At 44.5% G+C, this 20,140-nt stretch overlaps 1 long non-coding RNA gene across 1 annotated transcript in view; it reads right to left on the bottom strand.

Moving 5' to 3' along the window:
- Positions 1–337: 337 nt before the first annotated feature.
- Positions 338–20,140, bottom strand: part of LOC134966440 (uncharacterized) — a 65,719-nt gene continuing 45,916 nt past the window's right edge. Inside the window, exon 3 of the long non-coding RNA XR_010188649.1 lies at positions 338–529. This is a non-coding gene — a long non-coding RNA (uncharacterized LOC134966440). The remainder of the gene's footprint in view (positions 530–20,140) is intronic.

The following is a 20,140-nucleotide window of genomic DNA, read 5'->3' as shown; positions in this document are numbered from 1 at the left end:
TATACTGCTTTCAGTATTTTACCTTGTTGCGCCAAAGGTCCATCCCATTTTCCGTCGCATCCTTCTGATGCTGGTGGCCGATATGTCCAGGTCATACTTGGAATGGAGAATTCGTTTTATTTGCAGAGCAGTACGCTCATCATCCTCACGAGTTAGTTCCTCCACAATTTGTTGCACTCTCCTACAGTACAATACAGTATGAAAAATATGAATTCATGAACAGCACAATCACAGTTACAATTGATGAAGTTTTTATTTTATTTCAAAAAAATTGTTTATGGTATAAAGCAAGTCATTTAAACATTACAGTAGTGTACAGTACGTACCATGTGCATTTTGTAGGAAATACAAATCTGGGCGTTGTTCTCTCGAATGCATGATAGCGCACCGTTTCTAAAGTGACTATAATGCCACTTTCCTTGAGCCATGCATGGATCTCTTTGATGGTTTTATTTTCTTTTTTCATGTTGGCGATTATCTTGCTCATCGTTTTGTTGATAGTTACTGGCATGTTGTCCAACTATAATTCCTGTATGGAGAGAAAACATTTGTGAATACTGTAGTCTAAAATTTACACATCTGAAAATGCATAAGAGTTTTATGATAGAAGTTAATACTGTACATGTTTACTATCCAGTACCTGATGTTCAAATTTAAGTATTGTATACTGTACAGTACTGAAAATACCACTTCAGTGTTATGGACTGCAATTAGTTTCCTGTATGAAACAGATACAGTACAGTAAATAACCCTCCTTGGAAGTGCATGGGCCCTGTGAGACTTACAGTAGTGTACAGCATAAGGGTCGACTGACATGATGTACAAGCATTACATACAGTACATGTCAGTACTGTATGTAAATTCTTCAATTATTGCCTAACAACAAAGCTGCTTACTGTATATTAAATACTGTAGGCCTAGAAATGTGCATCTCAATATAGTAGTTAAAAACACAGGGGCCTATGTGGATAAGCGAGTTCTATGCACACTAAAAATGGCCACCGACCGTGAACCCCCAGCACGTGGCAGCGCTCGGATATGTAGTGAGATACAGTATGGCATACATTTCACACTCCAGGGGGCAATGCTGAAGGAGCGTCACAATCCCCTAGCTCAATTACACTGGGATAAGCGAGGTCTATGCACATTACGGTATACCGAGCTGGATCGCTTAGCAACCTGACAACATGGCCGCCGACCGTGAACTCCCAGCACGTGGCAGCGCTCGGATATGTAGTGAGATACAGTATGACATACATTTCACAGTCCAGGGGGCAATGCTGAAGGAGCGTCACAATCCCCTAGCTCAATTACATTGGGATAAGCGAGGTCTATGCACATTACGGTATACCGAGCTGGATCGCTTAGCAACCTGACAAAATGGCCGCCGACCGTGAACTCCCAGCACGTGGCAGCGCTCGGATATGTAGTGAGATACAGTATGACATACATTTCACAGTCCAGGGGGCAATGCTGAAGGAGCGTCACAATCCCCTAGCTCAATTACATTGGGATAAGCGAGGTCTATGCACATTACGGTATACCGAGCTGGATCGCTTAGCAACCTGACAAAATGGCCGCCGACCGTGAACTCCCAGCACGTGGCAGCGCTCGGATATGTAGTGAGATACAGTATGACATACATTTCACAGTCCAGGGGGCAATGCTGAAGGAGCGTCACAATCCCCTAGCTCAATTACATTGGGATAAGCGAGGTCTATGCACATTACGGTATACCGAGCTGGATCGCTTAGCAACCTGACAAAATGGCCGCCGACCGTGAACTCCCAGCACGTGGCAGCGCTCGGATATGTAGTGAGATACAGTATGGCATACATTTCACACTCCAGGGGGCAATGCTGAAGGAGCGTCACAATCCCCTAGCTCAATTACATTGGGATAAGCGAGGTCTATGCACATTACGGTATACCGAGCTGGATCGCTTAGCAACCTGACGACATGGCCGCCGACCGTGAACTCCCAGCACGTGGCAGCGCTCGGATAAGTAGTGAGATACAGTATGACATACATTTCACAGTCGAGGGGGCAATGCTGAAGGAGCGTCACAATCCCCTAGCTCAATTACACCGGGATAAGCGAGGTCTACAGTATGCACTTTACGGTATACCGAGCTGGATCAAATATGGAGTGAGAGATGGTATACATTTTAAAATACACCGGGATAAGTTGTACAGCACAGTATTTTCCATCGTCTCCCCCCTACCCCCATCGCCCTTCCCCCCTGGGGGCCTGCACAGGGAGGAAATTCAGGTCCTGTGCAATACACAAACGCTGAAGATCTACAGTACTGTTTTGCTTAGTTGGTAGCGTCAGAATACACTCATTTCATTCACGCTGTTTGGGTGCATTTAGCGTAAAGAATCGCTCCTGCAGATGTACTTTGATTTATGTGAAACCTGTGTGCATCCTTCCATTGACTGTCTTACAATGTAAATAAAATAATACAGTGCATTATTACAGAAAAAAAAAAAAAAAAAAAAAGAAAGAAAGCACATCATGTCTCGAACCCTGGACCCCCAGCGAGGGAGGTGGGAGCCTTCACCCCTAGCCCACGACGCCTCATGAGAGATTTCCAATTTCATGTGTGAAAGTACTGCAAACAGCGCCCGGCCCCCGCCCCATTGCTGTTGGTTTATGCCTTAGAGGACTCGGACGCTCGCATTTGTAAAGCACGGTGTTTTCCTCCGCCTCCTGCTAGCCTGTTGCCCTTCCCCCATGGGAGCCTGCACAGATCATGCAGTAGACAGCGAGGGAATGCAGGTCATGTGCAATACACAAACGCCCACTGTAGTACTGTTTTGCTCACTTACAGTACCGTACTGTAGGTTGCATTTAGCGTAAAGAATCGCTCCTGCAGATGTACTTTGATTTATGTGAAACCTGTGTGCATCCTTCCATTGGATGTACTGTATTGGAGAGAAAAAAAAAAATGTTAAAGTGAATGTCACGGGAACACATTAAAAATAAGGTTGGCACTTCCTTCCCATTGGTGTTGGTTTACAGTATGCCGTAGTGTACTCGGACGCTCATGTACAGTAATTGCATTTCAAAGGCACAGTATTTTCCATCGTCTCCCCCCTACCCCCATCGCCCTTCCCCCCTGGGGGCCTGCACAGGGAGGAAATTCAGGTCCTGTGCAATACACAAACGCTGAAGATCTACAGTACTGTTTTGCTTAGTTGGTAGCGTCCGAATACACTCATTTCATTCACGCTGTTTGGGTGCATTTAGCGTAAAGAATCGCTCCTGCAGATGTACTTTGATTTATGTGAAACCTGTGTGCATCCTTCCATTGACTGTCTTACAATGTAAATAAAATAATACAGTGCATTATTACAGAAAAAAAAAGAAAGAAAGAAAGCACATCATGTCTCGAACCCTGGACCCCCAGCGAGGGAGGTGGGAGCCTTCACCCCTAGCCCACGACGCCTCATGAGAGATTTCCAATTTCATGTGTGAAAGTACTGCAAACAGCGCCCGGCCCCCGCCCCATTGCTGTTGGTTTATGCCTTAGAGGACTCGGACGCTCGCATTTGTAAAGCACAGTGTTTTCCTCCGCCTTCTGCTAGCCTGTTGCCCTTCCCCCATGGGAGCCTGCACAGATCATGCAGTAGACAGGGAGGGAATGCAGGTCATGTGCAATACACAAACGCCCACTGTAGTACTGTTTTGCTCACTTACAGTACCGTACTGTAGGTTGCATTTAGCGTAAAGAATCGCTCCTGCAGATGTACTTTGATTTATGTGAAACCTGTGTGCATCCTTCCATTGGATGTACTGTATTGGAGAGAAAAAAAAAATGTTAAAGTGAATGTCACGGGAACACATTAAAAATAAGGTTGGCACTTCCTTCCCATTGGTGTTGGTTTACAGTATGCCGTAGTGTACTCGGACGCTCATGTAATTGCATTTCAAAGGCACAGTATTTTCCATCGTCTCCCCCCTACCCCCATCGCCCTTCCCCCCTGGGGGCCTGCACAGGGAGGAAATTCAGGTCCTGTGCAATACACAAACGCTGAAGATCTACAGTACTGTTTTGCTTAGTTGGTAGCGTCCGAATACACTCATTTCATTCACGCTGTTTGGGTGCATTTAGCGTAAAGAATCGCTCCTGCAGATGTACTTTGATTTATGTGAAACCTGTGTGCATCCTTCCATTGACTGTCTTACAATGTAAATAAAATAATACAGTGCATTATTACAGAAAAAAAAAAAAAAAAAAAAGAAAGAAAGCACATCATGTCTCGAACCCTGGACCCCCAGCGAGGGAGGTGGGAGCCTTCACCCCTAGCCCACGACGCCTCATGAGAGATTTCCAATTTCATATGTGAAAGTACTGCAAACAGCGCCCGGCCCCCGCCCCATTGCTGTTGGTTTATGCCTTAGAGGACTCGGACGCTCGCATTTGTAAAGCACGGTGTTTTCCTCCGCCTTCTGCTAGCCTGTTGCCCTTCCCCCATGGGAGCCTGCACAGATCATGCAGTAGACAGGGAGGGAATGCAGGTCATGTGCAATACACAAACGCCCACTGTAGTACTGTTTTGCTCACTTACAGTACCGTACTGTAGGTTGCATTTAGCGTAAAGAATCGCTCCTGCAGATGTACTTTGATTTATGTGAAACCTGTGTGCATCCTTCCATTGGATGTACTGTATTGGAGAGAAAAAAAAAATGTTAAAGTGAATGTCACGGGAACACATTAAAAATAAGGTTGGTACTTCCTTCCCATTGGTGTTGGTTTACAGTATGCCGTAGTGTACTCGGACGCTCATGTAATTGCATTTCAAAGGCACAGTATTTTCCATCGTCTCCCCCCTACCCCCATCGCCCTTCCCCCCTGGGGGCCTGCACAGGGAGGAAATTCAGGTCCTGTGCAATACACAAACGCTGAAGATCTACAGTACTGTTTTGCTTAGTTGGTAGCGTCAGAATACACTCATTTCATTCACGCTGTTTGGGTGCATTTAGCGTAAAGAATCGCTCCTGCAGATGTACTTTGATTTATGTGAAACCTGTGTGCATCCTTCCATTGACTGTCTTACAATGTAAATAAAATAATACAGTGCATTATTACAGAAAAAAAAAAAAAAAAAAAAAGAAAGAAAGCACATCATGTCTCGAACCCTGGACCCCCAGCGAGGGAGGTGGGAGCCTTCACCCCTAGCCCACGACGCCTCATGAGAGATTTCCAATTTCATGTGTGAAAGTACTGCAAACAGCGCCCGGCCCCCGCCCCATTGCTGTTGGTTTATGCCTTAGAGGACTCGGACGCTCGCATTTGTAAAGCACGGTGTTTTCCTCCGCCTCCTGCTAGCCTGTTGCCCTTCCCCCATGGGAGCCTGCACAGATCATGCAGTAGACAGCGAGGGAATGCAGGTCATGTGCAATACACAAACGCCCACTGTAGTACTGTTTTGCTCACTTACAGTACCGTACTGTAGGTTGCATTTAGCGTAAAGAATCACTCCTGCAGATGTACTTTGATTTATGTGAAACCTGTGTGCATCCTTCCATTGGATGTACTGTATTGGAGAGAAAAAAAAAAATGTTAAAGTGAATGTCACGGGAACACATTAAAAATAAGGTTGGCACTTCCTTCCCATTGGTGTTGGTTTACAGTATGCCGTAGTGTACTCGGCCGCTCATGTAATTGCATTTCAAAGGCACAGTATTTTCCATCGTCTCCCCCCTACCCCCATCGCCCTTCCCCCCTGGGGGCCTGCACAGGGAGGAAATTCAGGTCCTGTGCAATACACAAACGCTGAAGATCTACAGTACTGTTTTGCTTAGTTGGTAGCGTCCGAATACACTCATTTCATTCACGCTGTTTGGGTGCATTTAGCGTAAAGAATCGCTCCTGCAGATGTACTTTGATTTATGTGAAACCTGTGTGCATCCTTCCATTGACTGTCTTACAATGTAAATAAAATAATACAGTGCATTATTACAGAAAAAAAAAAAAAAAAAAAGAAAGAAAGCACATCATGTCTCGAACCCTGGACCCCCAGCGAGGGAGGTGGGAGCCTTCACCCCTAGCCCACGACGCCTCATGAGAGATTTCCAATTTCATGTGTGAAAGTACTGCAAACAGCGCCCGGCCCCCGCCCCATTGCTGTTGGTTTATGCCTTAGAGGACTCGGACGCTCGCATTTGTAAAGCACGGTGTTTTCCTCCGCCTTCTGCTAGCCCTCCATTCCCATTATGCATTAGCGAACTCAGACGCTCATATATTTTAAAAGCACGGTGCTTATACATTGTACTGTACATTCTTCCTTTTACACAATTACTGTAGTTGCGTCTCCATACACATACAGTACTGTACAGTACTCCATACTTTTTCCACCGCCTCCCGTTACGCCTACAGTATTGCCAGAGCTGTAGATCAATCCGCCGCTATACTGTACGATCGAAAGTACTGGATTAGTGGAGCATTAGCCACACAGTGGTGGAGATGTGTAATGCATGATGAGTATCTAGATCGTCTCAACGCGCCTGCCTGTGATTAAACTCAGCTATCGCCTTAGCGTGGCTAAACGCCCGTCTCGGCGGAGAAACAGTCAAGATAAAGGTGGCTACATCTGTATATACAAACAAAATTCCCAAGTGCGCTATATAGGAACGTCTTTACGGTAATTCTTCCAATGTTGTTTCCATAGGTGTAAGTTGGATATTGGAGAAAGTTTGTATCTTTAAAAGAACTTCAATCAATAGTTTTTATAAGGAACTCCCTAAATAGAGTTCTTTTAATTATTTTTAAGGTATGTTTTTCATTTTTTTTGTCTTCACTATATAATAAAACATAATACACTATGTATTTTGTTATACATTTCTGCAATATGGTCATCAGGCCCTTCATATTTTTTTTTCCCCATTAGGCAGCCTGTGGAAATTTCCATCTATAATAAGCCCCCTCTAGGAGCTAACATAGGAGATTTTACTATCCTTATATTTAAGGTATGCTCCTATATCTTTAGAATTAATCACTGCACTTTATAGCTACTTAAGTAAGAATTAATCAAGTAGGTTAAACACATCTATTAAATATATACTCTATACACAATTTTAGGTTGTGTTTTTCTACATTTAAACTCACTTATGACAAGTAAACCTGTCATCTATATTTGGTAGGTACTCACCTTACTTTTTCAATTTCTCATACCATCTATATACCATTCTTCATAAATTCTGGACATCAGTCCTTTGAAAATAATTTTTTCATAAATTGTAAAACAATTTTTTCATATTTTTCATCCCCAAACAAGTTACCCCTGATGAAGTCGATAAGACGAAACGCGTTGGATTTGTCAGTCAGAAGTTTCCTACTTAGTTTGTGAAGATACTCCCTTGTGAGCACACACCTTAAAAAGGTGAGGGAGTATCTAGAGTTCAAATTATTCAACAAACACAGTGGTTGTCTTTTTTACTGACATTTATATTTACTATATGTATACTCATTACATGATGAACTATGTAAAAATTGCATTTGTTCAAATGAATGTTATTAAAATAATCTTTTATTAATTTGCCTTGGGCCTCTTGTTTGGGTGACCATTTGGTGAGGGGTGTCCGTTACAGGTTCCCGGTCACAAACTTTCTCCAATATCCAACTTACACCTATGGAAACAACATTGGAAGAATTACCGTAAAGACGTTCCTATATAGCGCACTTGGGAATTTTGTTTGTATCTTGTATTCTTTAGAGATCTTTCAACAGAGATCTCTCCCGTTGTGCTGCTTTGAGTTTGGCGCAAGATAAGGGTACTATTGTGTGTGTGTGTATATATATATATATATATATATATATATATATAAAAAGATTGAAGGACAAGCGCCTAATGGTGCAGTATGCTTAAACTTAATTAAGTAATGCGACAATGCTCATATGGGTATTCTGCGTACCAGATGAGGGGTTTTCAGTCATGCACATCAACAACTGTTAATTTTGATCTTCAATCTGTTGCTTGCATCATGAAGGGTCTACAAGTAAGCATACAAAACACCTCTCATGGTGCAATATTGTTGTTCCAACACATTAATTTCCTCTAAAGGTAATAAGCGTACCAGAAAGCTGGTATAGAACAGCATATCATAGGGGGCCTTTGTCCTCCAATGTTCAAAATGCAATGGAACCTAGAGTCAGCAAAACACAAGATACACTCCTCATTGTCACAATCCTGACTGTAGGTTTCATATTTGGTGACTTACCCCTACCATCTGTCCCGGATCCTGTCTTTTTACTCACTGAGTTAAACAGCTTGTCAGCACTGAGTTTTCCTGAGTTCTCTGCCTGAAAGGTGATAGTTAATTAGCTCCACCTGTGGTGAGCTCCTGTGTGAAGCTGAATTCAGTAATCTGTAGTTTAGGCCTAAAAGCCAGCATCTTATGTTTTGCAGAAGTTCAGGCTTCAGTGTTCTCTCGGCCTGCTAGGCCTCATTCTACATCACAGCCTAGGCTAGAGTAGTCACATGACAGTGACTGTTCACCTGACCAAGAGTTGTCCAATCCTCTGCCAGCCTGAGACTCTCTGCATCACCTAATCCTGCTCACCAATCACCAAGGACCAGGAAGTATAAGTCAGGAGGCTGAGTTAGAAACTGGGCCAGTTCCTTGTGTCACACTCACAGCTATGTGTGAGTCTTCATGCTGAGCTCCCTAAAGGTAACCTTTATACTCTAGTTCCTGTGAAAACTCTGTTCCTGGTTACCCTGTTTGGTTTACTTTTGTGTTGCCACTGATGATCACTATTTCCACGAGTCTCAAAGTAAAGGCACAGCTGCAGTGGTTCATCTTAAAGGCACAGTATTATATTCCATAGTCTCAACTGAAAACCACAGCTGCCGTGGTTCATCTTTACTGCTGTTGTAGTTGTGATCTCCAGAGCTCCCGTATCCCTTCAGCATCTCCGTGCCTCAGCATCTCCGTGCCTCAGCATCTCCGTACCTCAGTACCTCCGTGCCTCCCAGCACCTCCGTGACTCAGCACCTCCGTGCCTCCAGTACCTCCGTGCCTCAGCGCCTCCGTGCTTCCAGCACCTCAGTGCCTCAGCGCCTCAGTACCTCAGTATCTCCGTGCCTCAGTATCTCCGTGCCTCAGCATCTCCGTGCCTCAGTACCTCAGCACCTCCGTGCCTCAGCACCTCAGTATCTCCGTGCCTCAGCACCTCCGTGCCTCAGTGCCTCAGCACCTCCGTGCCTCAGTACCTCCCAGCACCTCCGTGCCTCAGCACCTCGTGCCTCCAGCATCTCCGTGCTTCCAGCATCCCAGTGTCTCTACGCACCCCAGTGTCTCTACGCACCCGTGTCTCCAAGCACTTCCGTGCCTCCTAGCACCTCAGTGACTCCAAGCATCCAGTGCACTTTAGTGCAGTTGTACCTGGTATTCTTCACTGATTCATCAGCGCCTTTCCAGTTCTGTCTTTCAGGAGACCGTCAGCGTTCACACGTGCCCCCTGTCTGCCGACCTAATCCTGCATGGGGAGAACCTAGATTCGGCCATCTCTGCTGCGGTTCCTCTTCCCAGTCACCGGAAGAAGCCCCGAGTCCACAACACTCCCAAACCAGGTCAGTGGTAGTATTCATATAATTCTCCAGTCGTCCGCACAGACTTCACTAACACCGGGTTCACAAAACCTCAGTCATGACACTCATAGTGCAATACAGGCTGGTGTACTAAGGTGGATTTTTCTATATCAGTTGGTAATGCGCGTACCACAAAAAGATAGTATTCAGGCGTAATAGAAATCTTTCCAGGCAGAATAGTCACCACTAGTACTCACTCTCAGGATAGGGTTAGCTTCATAAGAAAAATACTTTAAAATTTTAAAACAAGACAAAAAGAATAAAAAATAAATAAAAATACAGGCTTATCTGAACAAATAGCGGGTATTGTTTTTTAGACAGGTTACAAAGAAAGACTTCTCATTATATACTGACTGTAGATAAAGGGAAAGTAGCGCACTGACCACTCTTGTTCTCCATATATATATATATATATATATACAGGTTGAGTATCCCATATCCAAATATTCCGAAATACGGAATATTCCGAAATACGGACTTTTTTGAGTGAAACTGAGATAGTGAAAACTTTGTTTTTTGATGGCTCAGTGTACACAAACTTTGTTTAATACTCAAAGTTATTAAAAATATTGTATTAAATGACCTTCAGGCTGTGTGCATAAGGTGTATATGAAACATAAATGAATTGTGTGACTGTACACACACTTTGTTTAATGCAAAAAGTTATTAAAAATATTGGCTAAAATTACCTTCAGGTTGGGTGTATAAGGTGTATATGTAACATAAATGCATTCTGTGCTTATATTTAGGTCCCATCACCATGATATCTCACTATGGTATGCAATTATTCCAAAATACGGAAAAATCCGATATCCAAAATTCCTCTGGTCCCAAGCATTTTAGATAAGGGATACTCAACCTGTATATATATATATATATATATATGCACACACGTAACTAAGATAAAATAAATAATAATAATAATAAAAAACAAAAAACAATAAGAAACTATTTGAATCATTACTGCGGGGTTTGAACCCGGGATGGTGTGTTTGTCTCTGGGCTGACCAGGAGCTTCATATATTATATCTTTGTTTTCTAGCGACGCCTCTAATTGATGCCCATAGAAGTAATGTGATTTTTTTTTTTTATACATTTATGTATACACATCTTGAAATTGTTTTAATTCATTAGTTAATGTTGCACACAAAGTATCTATTCTTATATGTGGATCATCTTTGGATTACATTTATGTGATCTACTAACTGTGATTTGGCATAGGAATTACTCCTAGATGCCTACCTGAAAATCACTTTACACCTTCCATCCTATTGGATATCTTCTGTTTAAATTGTGGACACTCTGGTTACTTGGAACATCCTTCTGATGAAACCGCATGTCTACAGTAGCGGAGAAACGCATTAAGGACCTTGTGGGTTAATTGCAGGATGCTAAACTGAGGATACAAGTATCACAGCAAGGTTCGTTTGGCTTCACGGCTCTTATTTACAGCTCTGAGAGTGGCGCCCACCTCTTTCACCTGATCCGCGGACAGCCATGAGCACTGGCGATCCCCCAGCATTGAGTGTGTGTGCCGAGATACATTACCTAACAGTTAATTACACACGTGGATCCCCGGTTTCACTTCAAGCTCCCGTCACAACAGCAGCGGTGAGATCTTACTCTCTGGTGAGGGACTCTGTGGGCCAGGTGTTCTTCATTGAGCCCTTAAAATCATATCTATAAGGAACTGTGATCTATCTATAAGCTGGCCAGCTGGAAAATTATCTGTTAAAATATATCCTCTTGCATACCATCAGCGGGACTGCACTTCAATACCCATATTAATTGAGCATACCAGACCATTTCCCATGGTATTTTATTCTGATCATCCAATAAATGTGATATATATTTATATTATTATGGTGTATTTGCTCTCTCTTTCCATTTATTAGTTTTTAGTTTTATTATTCCGCCTTTTGTTTCTCCATTCGCTTATATACCTAAAAAAAAGTTTTGCCTCCTTTACCCACTGACTGGGCCATTTTCTCCTCAGCTTGTGCCTTTGCACATCTGATTACCTTCTTAGGAGGTCATTCCGAGTTGATCGCTAGCTGCTTTCGTTCGCAGTGCAGCGATCAGGCAAAAAACCCGGCAAATCTGCGCATGCGTATGGGGCACGCGCGTCATACTTTCATAAAAGCCGATATAGTTTTACACAAGGTCTAGCAACGCTTTTCAGTCGCACAGCTGGCCACAGAGTGATTGACAGGAAGTGAGTGTTTCTGAGTGGTAAATGACCAGTTTCAGGGAGTGTCCTGAAAAACGCAGGCGTGCCAGATAAAAATGCAGGAGTGGCTGGAAAAACGTAGGCGTGGCTGGGTGAACGCAGGGCGTGTTTGTGACGTCAAAACAGGAACTAAATAGTCTGAAGTGATCGCAAGGTAGGAGTAGGTCTGCAGCTACTCTGAAACTGCACTTTTTTTTTTCTAGCAGCACTGCGATCCTTTTGTTCGCACTTCTGCTAAGCTAAGATACACTCCCAGAGGGTGGCAGCTTAGCGTTTGCACGGCTGCTAAAAACAGCTAGTGAGCGAACAACTCGGAATGAGGGCCTTAGTCTCCTTTTGGCTAACAATCTTTGTCTCCATTATTTTGTGTCTGCTTATATTTCCTAAAAGCCATCTTTTTTGCATTCACAATATTGGCTACTTCTTTCGCAAACCACACTGGCTTCCTTTTCCTTGCGTTTTTCCTAACACTTCTGATACAAAAGGTCTGTTGCCTTTAATATTGCACTTTTTAATGTTTCCCACCTCTCCTGCACTGCTTCCAAGTTCCTTCACTCTGCCAAAGAATCGCTTACACCTTTTCCCATCCCCACAAAATCGGAATATGGTCGTTAGGTCGACCACTGCATGTCGACATGCATTAGGTCGACATGTACTAGATCGACAGGTCGGCATGAGTTTTTCACATTATTTTCATTTTTTTTTTACTTTTTCATACTTGACGATCCACGTAGACTACAATTAAAAATGGTAACCTTGCCCGAAGGATGGCGAGCGAACACGGTGCACTAATTGGGGTTCCTCGTCAGTTTACGAAGAAAACGACACCAAGAAAAGTCCAAAACCCCATGTCGACCTTTTGATCTGTCGACCTAGCACATGTCGACCTAATGACCATAGTCAACCCAACAAAATCAATACCCACAAAATCAGCCTTCCTAAAATCCAACACCTTTGTTTTGTATAGGATGAGTCAGTCTCTGTCTTTATGCTGAACCATACTGATTGATGATCACTGGATCCCAGGTTTTCATCCACTTTTACATCCGATATTCTGTCTTCATTTGTAAGTATTAGGACTAATATTTCATCTTTCCGAGTGGGCTCCCTTACCAATTGGTGGAGGGATGCTCCTTGAAGGGAATTTAAAATGTCACTACTTCTAGTGGAACTAGCAACAGACACCTCCCAGTTTACATCAGGAAGATTAAAGTCTCCCATGATTATTACCTCTCCTTTTATTGCCATTTTAGTTATGTCCTGCTATAGGTTCTTGTCCAGTTCCTCTTCCTGACCTGGTGGCCTGTATATCTTTCACATCCATATATCACTTGTATTTAGTAATAAGAGGACCCTGCAACCTACTTCATAGTCTGCATTATCATCTTTAAGGAGATTATCAGCGCTTCCCCCATCTAAGCAACATCACCAGTTCTAAAAAAACCCTCCACCTTAGTAAATTTACCCCACAGGTTCCTATCACACACAGGATATGACATATGCATGGATAAGCCTGCCAATGTTTTTAAGTTAGCTCCCAGGACCCAGTATTGTTTTATGTGCAATCTATGTACTGCATCATCCCTTTCATAATAGATACAGTGGTGCTTGAAAGTTAGTGAACCCTTCAGAACTTTATATATTTCTGCTGAAATTTGGCCCAAAAACTACCTCAGATTTTCACACAAGTCCTAAAAGTAGATAAAGAGAACCAAATCACACAAATAAGATAAAAAAATTAGACATGCTCATATTTTTTAGTGGAAAACGATCCAATATCACACATCTGTGAGCGGCAAAAGTATGTGAACCTAGTTACTCCACACACCAGCCTATCAAATCACTATATCAGTCACATGACAGGATGGATACACCTGGTCCACCAATTACCCCATTATCTCACTATTACCTTAGGTATATAAGGGGCAACAAGGCACCCCTTAGCAAGTGATCAAGCCAACTTTAAGCAAAACGCACGTTCAGTCTGTGCACGGACAGGCTCACAGCACAATTTCTGGTAGTTAAGTATTTATCCAAATATTTTTAGAGATGCTTTAATGTTGCCTAAATCCCAATTAGTGGCTATTTTTTACTATCCTACCAACAGCTGTTGGCACATTTACCTAAATTGTAGGCTATATGTTTGTAAATAAAATTATTGAAGTGTATGTTATATGCTCTGGATATCATATGATTTATTTATTTTATTTATTACCAGTTATTTATATAGTGCACACATATTCCACAGCGCTAAACAGAGAATATTTGGCCATTCACATCAGTCCCTGCCCCAGTGGAGCTTACAATCTATATTCCCTACCACATGTACATGCACACACATTCACATTAGGGTTCATTTTTTGTTGGGAGTCAATTAACCTACATGTATATTTTTGGATTGTGGGAGGAAACTGGAGTACCCGGAGGAAACTCACGCAAGTACGGGGATAATATACAAACTCCACACAGTTCGGGCCATGGTGGGAATTGAAACCATGACCTCAGTGTCGTGAGGCAGTAATGCTAACCATTACACCATCTGTACTGCCCAATATATTTGTGAACATAATTATTTATGTGTATGACATACGTCCTGGATCCCAGTTGGAGGTTACACATTTACACTCCTGTGAGCACTATCAGCGAGTGTGGTGTTTGGTTCACACCTGTTAGGCGCAGCGTTTTTTGTCCGCGCTCTGACCCAGCAGCGGTCACGGCTGCCGCGCCTCTCGCTCTGTCTGCTTCCGCACGGCGCCTAGCAACGCCGGGACGCCGTGCGCGCGATAGCCGCCGGGTCCCTGGCAACGCTAGGACGCCGTGCGCCCAGGGCCGCCGGGTCCATAGCAACGGGGACGCCACATGCGGACCGCGTTCCCCGTTGCCATGAGAGTACTCACATCTGTTCTTCCCTGGTCGTGCAGCAAGGCAGCTGCACGACATTCATCAATCAGGCTCTGCACTGCCATTGGAGGGTTCCCTGTTATATGCCTCCTCAGTCCTCACACAAACGCCGGTGATAGCTTCCTGCATGCTGTTCCTGCCTGGTAACGTCTGTTCCCGATTTGGCTGTATCTGGTCGATCCTGCTCCCTGGGCTCCCGAGTCCTGGAGTTCTGAAGCCGGTCCTGGGAATCCTTCCTGTCCAAAACGAACCCGTTGCAGTCATCCGAGGGTTCTCGTTATTTGGGGTTCTCTCCCGGTTTCGTGAGTAGCGGCTTCTGCCGCGAGTTGCGGCCTAGGCCGCTTTTACTTTGTATTTCTTTTGTGTTGGAGGTTTTTGCGGAGGTTTCCGCTTTTCACTGTCCTCCCCGGAACTCGGCGGTGCCGTGTAGGGGAACGGACAGTGGTATCATTTGTTGTCCTTTTTCCTTGGCTGCGTGCCGCACATACCTTTAGTTTTAGGGTAGTTAGTAGCCCCTAGCTTCTGTTTGTTTTAGTTAGAGGTCCCCTTGTTATTACCCTGTCTCGGTTCACGCTTTGTCTCTCTCTAAGACCTGGGGGCATCGGAGTTGGGCAGACCTAATCCGCCCTTCAAACGCGGCTGCCGTGGGCCCAAGAAACCATAGTTGTTCAGGCGTGAGTCGACCACACGGGTAAGACAACGGAGGTAGGGTGCTAGGGGCTATTCCCATACCTCTCCTTAGTTCAGCGTCACGTTCTGGTGCTCTGAACTCGCATCACTACATCTCTCCAGTTCTGAGCATCAGGAACGTAACATTATCACCGGCCATATAAAAAAAAAAAGTTAATTTTTTCTTTTGTATTGGTGGGCCTAGAAATTCGGCCTCATGAATCCGGCAGTTTTAGGTCCAAATCCCAGCCAGCTTTTGGCCAACCAGATTCAGGAACTAACTCAGATGGTTCAGGACCTCACTCTTCGGGTGAGATCACAGGAAGATCTTTTGCGAGCCTCCCCGAGTATGGTTCCAGAACCAAAAATGCATTTACCTGACCGTTTTTCGGGTAACCGAAACGATTTTTTTAATTTTAAGGAAGCTTGTAAGCTTTATTTTCGTTTAAGGCCCCGTTCCTCTGGTACTGAGTCTCAACGGGTCGGGATTGTGATGTCTTTACTCCAAGGTGATCCACAGACCTGGGCTTTTGGGCTAAGAGCGGATGATGTTGCCTTGCTATCAGTAGATGCATTTTTTAAGTCCTGAGGCCTTTTGTATGATGACTCTGATAGAGAAGCATCAGCTGAGAGCCACCTGCGTGCACTTAAGCAAGGGAAAAATCCAGCAGAGGCGTATTGTACCGAGTTTCGCCGTTGGTCGAACGACTGTGGCTGGAATAACCCGGCCCTGCGCAGTCAGTTTCGCCTCGGTTTGTCTGAAGTTATTAAAGACAGTCTCCTTCAGTACCCCGCTCCTGAGACTCTAGACAAACTCATGGAGCTCGCTATTAAAATTGATCGTCGTCTCCGAGAGTGGAGGGCTGAAAGAGGAGCTACTTTTAGGCCTAGTCCATGTGTATATACTTTTCCTGAGGACATCGAGGAGCCCATGCAAATGGGTCTCTCCCGGCTGTCCCCAGAGGAAAGAACCAGAAGGCTAAATTCTGGTCTTTGTTTGTATTGTGGTGGCAAGGGACATATTGCACGTAATTGCCCGAATAAGCAGGGAAACGCTCTGACCAAGTGAGTAGTGAGGGGGTTCACTTGGGTCTGCAGTTAATCTCCTCAAATTATTCCTTATTAGTTCCTGTAAAAATTTCCTTTGGTAGCCTCAGTTCGTTGGTGTCGGCCTTCGTCGACAGTGGAGCTGCGGGAAATTTCATGGATCTTGGTTGGGCTCAGGCTTTAGGCGTTCCACAGATGCCTTTGGATAAACGTATCACCATGCACGGCTTGGATGGTGGTCCGCTTTCTAATGGGGTTATCACTCACCGCACACCTCCAGTACAACTGACAGTGGGGGCCCTACATTCAGAGAAAATCGAATTTTACCTTACCCATTGTCCGGCTGTCCCCGTAGTTTTGGGTCACCCCTGGCTTGCCTTTCATAATCCCACCATAGATTGGCGGTCTGGGGAGATTTCCCAATGGGGTCCCTTTTGTGTTAAGGAGTGTATTTCCCGTCCAGTCCGGGTTGCAGCAGTCACCCAGAACTTATTCCTTTGGAATATCAGGACTTTACCGATGTTTTCTCCAAGGGTAATGCGGATGTACTGCCTCCCCATCGGTCCTATGACTGCGCAATTGATTTAGTTCCCGGTGCCTCTTTACCTAAGGGGAGATTATATGCCCTGTCCGGGCCGGAAACCACGGCGATGAATGATTATATTCAGGAGAGCCTGAAAAAAGGCTTCATTAGGCCCTCGAAATCTCCATTAAGTGCAGGGTTCTTTTTTGTTGAGAAAAAAGATGGGTCGCTCAGACCATGGGGGTAATTCCAAGTTGATCGCAGCAGGAAATTTTTTAGCAGTTGGGCAAAACCATGTGCACTGCAGGGGAGGCAGATATAACATGTGCAGAGAGAGATAGATTTGGGTGGGTTATTTTGTTTTTGTGCAGGGTAAATACTGGCTGCTTTATTTTTACACTGCAATTTAGATTGCAGATTGAAGACACCACACCCAAATCTAACTCTCTCTGCACGTTATATCTGCCTCCCCTGCAGTGCACATGGTTTTGCTCAAATGCTAAAAAATGTCCTGCTGCAATCAACTTGGAATTACCCCCCATGTATTGATTTTCGGGCTCTGAATAAAATTTCTGTTAAAAACACCTACCCCTTGCCATTGATTTCAGTACTGTTTGATCAGCTCCGGTCTGCCGTTATCTTCTCCAAGATCGATCTTAGAGGGGCTTACAATCTCATCCGAATAAAATCTGGGGATGAGTGGAAGACGGCTTTCAGCACACAGTCAGGTCATTATGAATACCTGGTGATGCCGTTTGGGCTGTCAAATGCTCCTGCTGTGTTTCAAGATCTCATTAATGACGTCCTTCGTGACTTTCTAGGAAAGTTCGTAGTCGTTTATTTAGACGACATTTTGATTTACTCTGAGTCTGTTGAACAACAAATCACCCATGTGCGACTGGTCCTTCAAAAATTACGGGAGAATCATTTATACGCCAAACTGGAAAAATGTGATTTCCACATCACAGAAGTGTCCTTCCTGGGGTATATTATTTCTCCTAAGGGGTTTTTCATGGAACCAAAGAAACACCAGGCCATCCTAAATTGGGCACAACCCACGAACTTAAAAGCAATTCAGCGCATTTTAGGGTTTGCAAATTATTATAGGCGTTTTATTCATACCTTCTCTGATTTGGTCGCTCCTATAGTAGCACTGACTAAAAAAGGAGCGGACCCTTCCAATTGGTCGCCTGAAGCCGAGTCTGCCTTTCTGGCCTTGAAGCAGGCCTTTGTCTCAGCTCCTGTTCTCAGGCACCCTAACCCGGAGCTCCCCTTTATTGTCGAGGTAGATGCCTCAGAGGTTGGAGTGGGGGCTATCCTTTCTTAGGAAGACCCAGAGTCTCAGGAATTACACCCTTGTGCCTTCATGTCCAGGAAATTCTCCTCCGCAGAATCCAACTATGATGTTGGAAATCGAGAATTGTTGGCAGTTAAATGGGCTTTCGAGGAGTGGAGGCATTGGCTGGAAGCAGCTAGGCATACCATTACAGTGTTTACTGACCACAAGAACCTGCAGTATATTGAGTCAGCTAAACGGCTTAATGCTCGACAGGCACGTTGGGCGCTGTTTTTTACTCGTTTCAGGTTTATGATCATCTTCAGGCCCGGTTCCAAGAATACGAAAGCTGATGCCTTGTCACGTTGTTTTCTTCCGGTTCACAATAACCATCCGGCAACTACCCCCATAGTTCCACCGTCTGTCATCCGAGCAGGCCTCACACAGGATTTATTTACACAGCTAGTCCAGCTTCAGCAGCAGGCTCCCAAAGTTACTCCTGCGGACCGTCTCTTCGTCCCTGAATTTCTGAGAGGCACTGTTCTAGCTGAGTTTCATGATAACAAAGTTTCCGGTTATTCGGGTGTTACTAAAACCTTGGTATTAATTTCTCGCTCGGTGTGGTGGCCTAATCTTTCCAAGGACGTAAGGGAATATGTCCTTTCTTGTCAGGTCTGCGCTCAGCACAAGATATCCCGATCGTTGCCAGTCGGGCAACTCATGCCTTTAGCCATCCCTCTTAGGCCATGGTCACACATTTCCATGGATTTTGTGGTGGACCTTCCTCTTTCATCTGGATTCCGGGTCATTTGGGTGGTGTTAGACCGTTTTAGTAAGATGGCCCACTTCATTGCTCTTCCCCGATTACCCTCCGCTCAAGTTTTGGCAGTTTTGTTTCTCAGCCATGTCTTCAGGCTCCATGGTTTACCCATGGATATTGTCTCTGACCGGGGACCACAATTCATTGCCCGTTTCTGGAAACGTTTTTGTACCTCATTAAATATGAAGCTCTCTTTAACATCTGGATACCATCCACAGTCTAACGGACAAACTGAACGTGTTAATCAGTCATTAAAGCAGTATTTACGGCTGTATTCGGCCAAACTTCAGAATGATTGTTCTGAATTTCTTCCTTTGGCCGAGTTTGCCTATAATAACTCTTGCCATTCTTCCACCAAGGAGTCTCCTTTCTTTTCGGTCCTGGGCTTTCATCCTAGAGCCAATTCCTTTTATCCTCATTTTCCAGGCTCTTCGTTGACCGTAACTTCCCGCCTCAAAATAATTTGGAAAAAGGTGCACCTTGTCCTGAAGAAGGCTGCCTTCCGAGAGAATTTATTTTCGGATAGGTTCCGACGCCCGTGCACTCTTTAGGTGGGAGATAAGGTGTGGTTGTCAACCCGTAACATCAAGCTCCGACAACCGTCGGCTAGATTGGGACCCAAATTTATTGGACCATTTCTTATTGTCAAGAAAGTCAATCCAGTGGCTTTTCGGCTGCGGTTGCCTAAATCACTTAAAGTTGGCAACACTTTCCACTGCTCTCTTTTGAAGAAATATATTGTTTCCAGGAGGTTCCCCCGGAAGATTTCCCAGGGTAGACTTCCGGTGGATGTTCAGGGTCAACAAGAGTTCCTGGTGGAGAAGGTTTTAGATTCTAAGCTTTCTCGTGGCCGGCTTTATTTTATGGTCCACTGGAAAGGCTAATTCCCGGAAGAAAGGTCTTGGGTGTTGGATAAGGATTTACATGCTCCTAAACTTAAGAAGATATTCTTTCAGGAGTTTCCTCAGAAACCCGGCTCTAGGGGTTCTTTAACCCCTCCTCAAGGGGGGGGGTACTGTTAGGCGCGGCGGTTTTTGTCCGTGCTGTGACCGAGCAGCGGTCACGGCCGCCGCGC

Source organism: Pseudophryne corroboree, chromosome 10 (genome assembly GCF_028390025.1).
Source record: "Pseudophryne corroboree isolate aPseCor3 chromosome 10, aPseCor3.hap2, whole genome shotgun sequence".
NCBI classification, from domain to species: domain Eukaryota; kingdom Metazoa; phylum Chordata; class Amphibia; order Anura; family Myobatrachidae; genus Pseudophryne; species Pseudophryne corroboree.
Note: the sequence above shows the minus strand (reverse complement) of the source record. Positions and strands in the feature narration are given on the sequence as shown.